Below are 6,035 nucleotides of genomic sequence, written 5' to 3'. Positions count from 1 at the left end.
CAAAATTGAATGTTTTTTGCTGGTTGTATGTTGCATGAGTAGGCACAGTTTCCTTTGCCTTTCCTAAAGGATAAATAAAACAAAAATAAATATTATTTTTTAGTAGGTACGTTCTTCTAAAAAATCGTTGTTTTTCTTTTGCGGAAAGAAAAAACTGAAGATATATGTTTTTTTTCTTTAACCCAGTATGTAGTATTTCTCTTAGCACTCTTCTTTCTCATAGTTCTCAGGCTCTTCGCACTTCACACTTCTTTCCCACTGGGTACACTGGGCATGTGCCCAGGACCCCGCGATGAATTGGGGCCGCCTGGGGGGAAGGGAATCGTTAGTAATGTGGACTAATGACCCCATTACTAGCAATGCACCGTCCTCCATGCGATTCCCCCTGGAAACCATCGTGAGAAATTCTTGGTGAATTTGTAACGATGGGTTAGCTGACCCGACCTCATATCTATCTTATCATCCTTCACTGGTGCCCCGCCAGCGTAAACCGTTAGCGCATGCACCATTCAATTATCAAGTTATGGAAGGGAGGGCCCAGCAAGATGTATTTCGATACATCTTGCTCGCTTTGGGGCGGCCCGAACTGGTGTAGTACCTCCACCAAGCAGAAATCTCAGCCAAACAGTGCTGTACTGCACTACACAACAGCACTGTGTTCCTGTGTTGTGTAAGGTGACCAGAGCCCCATGGGGATTGGTTGTGCTGGTATTGGTGGACCTGCGTGTCCAACAGTGCCTCGGGATTGCATAGGCGCGACGTGATGGCATGGCGTTCAGGGAGACCCGGTGAAACGGCTAACCGCTATCCGCCCGCAGGTTGTTGGGTTTAGTGATACTTGGAGACTTCAATGCTCATCACACCGAGTGGCTTCGTTCTCGGCTCACTGACCACGCGGGGAAAACTGCTCACGAGTTTGCTCTGGCCTATGGATTCTCGCAACTGGTTCATTCTCCAACGAGAATACCTGATATTGAGACCCATACGAGCTTCTTACTTGACCTCTTGCTGACTACACGTCCGGACGGATATTCTGTGACCGTGGAAGCACCACTTGGTTCTTCAGATTACTGCTTTATCCGATCCCAGATACCATGCACAAGTCCTGCCACATCCCGACCTCCTTGTCAATGTCGCATGTGGCATTATAAGTCTGCAGATTGGGACAGATTGCGATAATTTTACGCATCGTACCCATGGAAGCAGTACTGCTTTGCATCAGAAGACGTCGATACCTGTACAGCCACCGTTACTGAAGTCATACTTGAGGGTATGGAATGTTTTATTCCAAATCTGCTTGTTGCTTCAGGGGCGAAAAAGCGTGGTTTAATTGGTCATGCAGAGAAGCCAGACAGGCTAAACAAACTGTTTATCAGGCTTGGACCACGGCTCTTTCCAACAGTAATGTTGGCGTATCCGATGCAAGGCGAAATTTAAATGCTGCATCCAGGTTTAGTAAGAGGGTAATTGCTAGAGCCAAATTCTACTTCGTCAGTAAAATTGGAGAGCGACTAGCACGATATCCTTCTGGAAGTCGCTTGCCAAAGCTGCCGAAGGTAACTTTAGTCAGTCGTCCTTACCATTACTACGGAAGCCGGATGATAACTTGGCACTTAGCGCAAAAGAGAAGGCTGATTTGTAGTGCGCTCTTTTTGCCTCAAATTCGCCTTTGGACGCCGGAGCCATAGGTGAAAGATAGCCCTGCTTTACACTTTGGTGCATTTGCCATAGACAAATTTAAGAAAATTTGTTTCCAAATTAAATAAATTTAGTAAAGGGATACATATATGTGTTATTTTATTACACTCAGGATTGTTGTCTGAATTTATCCAATAATTGCTCCGATGCAAAGCAAAAAATACAGAAGAAACATATACAATGAAAAACGCTCCGATTTTTCTAAAAATCGGGCGTAAAGCGTATCAGATATGTGTCAACTTGACTTACTGACTCGAGTAAGGGCGAGTTGTGCTCAGTTCACGTTTTGTCGAAGCTGAGGATTGCCAGGTGGACACAATATGGGTAGGTAATATCGGCCACAACTCTTATGGGATGGGGACCCGGTGGGTTCGCGGCCCGATGCTGGCCATAAAGAAGGCCACCACAGCATCGGGTGGGTGTGGGTTACGTACAGTGGGTAACCGCCCGTCAGAGTCGCGGTGGATTACCATTTCGATCCTGTAGCTCTGGCATATGACGTTGATTGAGAGATATCTTGGAATTTTTAGTAAGTAGGAGTTTCACAGTAGAATATTAACTTCATTGAATGATAAGGAGCAAGTGCAGGCGATACTCCAAATACTCAGGACTCACGGAGGGACTTATGGGCAGCTGTTGCCTGACAGATACGACTTTAGCTGACGCTACTAGGGGTTTGCACCTTGGCTCAGGCCGTTGTAATATCGATTCCCATTTGTATTGGACGGAGTGTCCATCGTAGAGGCGACCGGGGGCGCTAGTGTAGAGCACCCGGACGCGCGTAGGCACTCGAATTGATTTCGTTAGATGATATGTTTTAGTTCATCGTTTTTTCTGATGGGTTACGGTGTCGTGATTGTGTGATAGCGTGGCAGGGTCGGAACGGACGGAGCCGTATAGAGGTTAGCTGCCGTTGTGGTGTCATCAGAGTCAATTTTATCACTATTAGACCAAATTATCACTATTAGGTATACCTAATTAAATACATTCAATTGACTAATATCCCACTACATTACAGTCAGTTGACTATTTTATTTGATCAAAATAGTATATACTTGAACTAATAAATATTGGAGTGAAATCAGGAATTTTTTACATGTCCGTACTGAAAAGTTGCGCTACTGAGCTGACTGATAGTAGAGTTCACCTCGCTCCAGCCAGCAGACTATTCCAGTCAGTCCCGAGCGTTTCGAGAACGAGATTTTCGTCAATTATTTCCTTCTAAAATAGTTAAGATTGTTGCATTTACGAAGTCTAATGAAAGTCAGATGCCGTACCGAGCGTGGGTTGAGGAGCAGAATCCTTGCGAACTTTAATTTTTGTTATTTTTAATAAAAGTACACCATATCCTTATTCCTTTAAAGTTCACACCCATTCTTATTTAGGAAATTTTATTAAACAGTTTGACTGCCACGGTCTTTTGAGATTTTTCCAGACGATAATAAAAGCCACCATTCCAATATCATGAAATTAGCCATTAAAAAAAGATATTGTTATGTAGGTTGGAATTGTGGACATATTAAAACAAGTTTTAATAAAATCTAAAGTTTATATTTGTAAATATATATCAATTAATAACACGATCTGAAATAAATTATCTTTAGGTCTAGAGTTGTTCCATTATAACACTTCTCATTCCTGTTTACAGAGTTTCATGGTTTATTGTACTATTTATAATATTATGCAACATTGCTCAACTGTTGGCATTTATAGGTAATTAACAATATTAGACAGAAAGTTATCTTTATTTAGGTTACAATTTTTGCAAGACAATATTTATTGGCGTTAGATGAATAATTTGAGAAGGTATGGAAAAATAATGCTACTGTGATTCTAATAAATCGAAATATATTTTTAAGACACAAAATCCATACTAAACTTACTGAGGTATAATATATCAGGCAAAGAGTGTACTTGACGTAGCACATAGTCAAATAATAACATTTTCTCATATAGATTACATACGGTAAGTATATAAAATTTAGCTATTTAATGAAAGGTACTTCAGGTTTCACAGTCAAATTTCGTTCGCTATGAAATGTATTACATATAATGTATTATTATATATCGTAGAATATTATAGAGAGCTCAAGATTTCGATTACACTATAAGGCTGTTTAATTTTGTGATGTTAATAATAATATCTGCTTCGTTGAATTGTAATAACTGCTTTTATTACACTTCTTGAACGTTTTCAAAATTCAACATATTAACATAAACATTTCATTTTAATTATAATAGATAAAATATTTGTAATATCTATCTTCATAAAATCAATAATTTGGAACACATTCTGGACCTACACTTTAGGTACAATATAAAATAACATTTCCTAATCTAACACGATATCAGTAAAATATAACACACGCGCACATTCAACTTTAATTTTATAAATAATAATAAGTATATGAAAGATAATAAATAGAATTATTAATATCACAGTAGAATAACTGCCAGCTAGTTCCTACAATATATCTCATGTTATATATAAATATATATAATTCGGAATTAATTTTGCAAAGCCTTGGGCCAATTGAAGAAAATTGTGCACACACGAGCTGACAGTTGCGATGAAAACTGCTGTGATATTGACAACTAAATAAGGAAATGTCCAAACATAGAGTCAACACATGCCCGACAACATCTTTTGATTCATGTTGTCGGAGATAGCAAGCTTACAACTACTGGTAACCATTAACAACGCATCGACGCGCTTGGGGTATAGAGTACGCTTATGACACGTTTTATTCAAATTATATTTGAAAATTTACACTTTTAATTTCGTAGAATAACACACATATAAGATACGTACATATTTGTGATATAAATGTCCATCTCTTAAGGCTACTGTTGGTGGTGAAAATGCCGTATATGTATGTAATTATACAGAGGTTTAACGGAAAAATATAAAGTTATAACAATCCTAGATCCAGGAGAGAATGTTATTAAATTTCATAAATACCACATTCATGAAATTAAAAACATTCCTTGATTTTATGATCGATAAATTGATCACTGTACGGTATATGTAACATAATGAATTTCTACTTTGGTACTTTCCTAAAGAAAACGTGTATTTTGATACACGTTTTTCTTTAGGAAAAGGTTTTCATTATATATTTTAAAATTATAGATTTCGTGGACTATGGATTGCTATATCGTTTCAACACCATGATTTAACCGAAATAAGTGTAAGAAATTATAATATGAACAAAAACAAGCTTAATCTTAGTTTTCTTTTACTTTCCGAACATTTTAGATAGTTCATTATATTCATATATATTATTTGGAAAACATTAGGTGTAAAATAAACGAAGTAGGTACCTAATTTATAATTTATAACAATTATTCAAAAGTTTTTTCTAATTATTGGTTAAGTAGGTATTATACAATTACCTACTCTTACACATGTTACTCTCAAAATACAACATAATATGCTCAATGGCAATGTGAGAATAAGAGACCTTATTTATTATTACAGGCAGGAGACATATTTTCATAAAGTATGATTGCCCACATAAGTTAACGGTACCTATATTCAGAATTGCTAGTATTTATCTACGTAATACATAAATATTAAAATAATAACAACAAATAGGTATATAGTACGGGACTGAATTAGAACTTAACTTTAAAATAAGATATATAACATTTCTCGAGAAATTATTAGAAATTTGTCATAAATCTATATATATAAGTAACATAATATAGAGAAAGTATATGCTAGGTTTATGTAACTACTAACCGTAACTTCGAAATTATTTTTAACGTAGATATAATTAATATTGAAGTGGGTTTAGAAGTGCACAAAATAATAATAAAGGTCGATTTGAATAGGAAGGTAGGTATATTAAGCAAATAGATATTCTACGCAACATACAACCTGCTTTATAATCTATTATTCAATTCTTAAAATCTTTATATTCTGTTAATATAAAGTTACAACATATCTAGTACATATATAAAGTGAAACAGGCGGTTTGAATGTCTAGCTTTGAAAACACCTTAATATCGGAGTCTGAATTTACATATTTACATTGTTGTTCATACATTTAAAAATTATGGATAGAAATAGGCACAATTTACATACATACACAACAACTCAGAGATACCTATAAGATGGTACAAATAATAGCACGCATAACCTATATCTCTATAGAGCATTTAGTGAATTATAAGACTACATTCTGTCAATTTGGTCCATCCATCACTCAGTGACAGTGAACTTTGTCAATCAAAATATTGCCAAAATCAGGGAATCGATTGATAACACTTATTTTAAGAGGAAAAGAAAAATTAAAAGTGATGTCTGAAGTTAAAAATATTTCTAGAAAAGA

This window comes from Achroia grisella, unplaced genomic scaffold (genome assembly GCF_030625045.1).
Source record: "Achroia grisella isolate CSIRO2021 unplaced genomic scaffold, CSIRO_AGI_Agris_v1 utg402, whole genome shotgun sequence".
NCBI lineage: Eukaryota > Metazoa > Arthropoda > Insecta > Lepidoptera > Pyralidae > Achroia > Achroia grisella.
Note: the sequence above shows the minus strand (reverse complement) of the source record.